Raw genomic sequence first — 763 nt, 5'->3', positions numbered from 1 at the left:
TTAGCAAGCGTTGTGGTCTAATGGCCCTACCGGGCAAACACTTTGGGTTCGCGAGGACTTAGAGTGCTGGTAGTGGTTGGCGGACCCAACACTCTGGGTACCTCCGGGTACTTTGGGTTGGTTGAGAACTTGGTGAAGATACCCCTGTCACCTTGTTCGAGGCCACTTGCATGGTAGCAAGCGTTGTGATACAATGGCCCTACCGGGCAAACACTTTGGGTTCGCAAGGACTTGGAGTGCCGGGACGGGTTGGCGGATCCAACACTCTGGGTACCTCCGGGTACTTGGGGTTGGTTGAGGACTTGGTGAGCAAACACTTGATATACGTTCTTCGGATGTACTTCGGGTGTCACCTGTTGTCCGAGGCCACTTGCATGGTCAACGGTTGAGGTGGTGATGGCGGGTCGGTGCTGTAGGGTGCCGGCCTGTTGGCTGCCTTGGCCGGGTTGGTTGGTTAACACTTGATTGAGCTTGCACCCGAGGGTAATGGCACTTGAAGGTGGGTACCGGCCGGCTGACCTGGTGTGATGGTTGGTTGGTGAACACTTGGCGGTACTTGCACTTGGCTGTGCTTGGACTTGAAGGTGGGATCCGGCTGGCCTGGGCCATTGGTGGTTGGTTGGTTGGTTAGCCCTTAGCTGGGCTGGCTGGCTGGCTGGCCATCGGTGGTGTGGTGTGGTGTGTTGGTTGGTTGGTGAACACTTGGCGGTACTTGCACTTGGCTGTGCTTGGACTTGAAGGTGGGATCCGGCTGGCCTAGGCC

The sequence above is a fragment of the Anopheles coustani genome (genome assembly GCF_943734705.1).
Source record: "Anopheles coustani chromosome X unlocalized genomic scaffold, idAnoCousDA_361_x.2 X_unloc_19, whole genome shotgun sequence".
Classification (NCBI taxonomy): Eukaryota; Metazoa; Arthropoda; class Insecta; order Diptera; family Culicidae; genus Anopheles; species Anopheles coustani.
The sequence above is the reverse complement of the archived record's forward strand: the minus strand, read 5'-3'. Positions refer to the sequence as shown.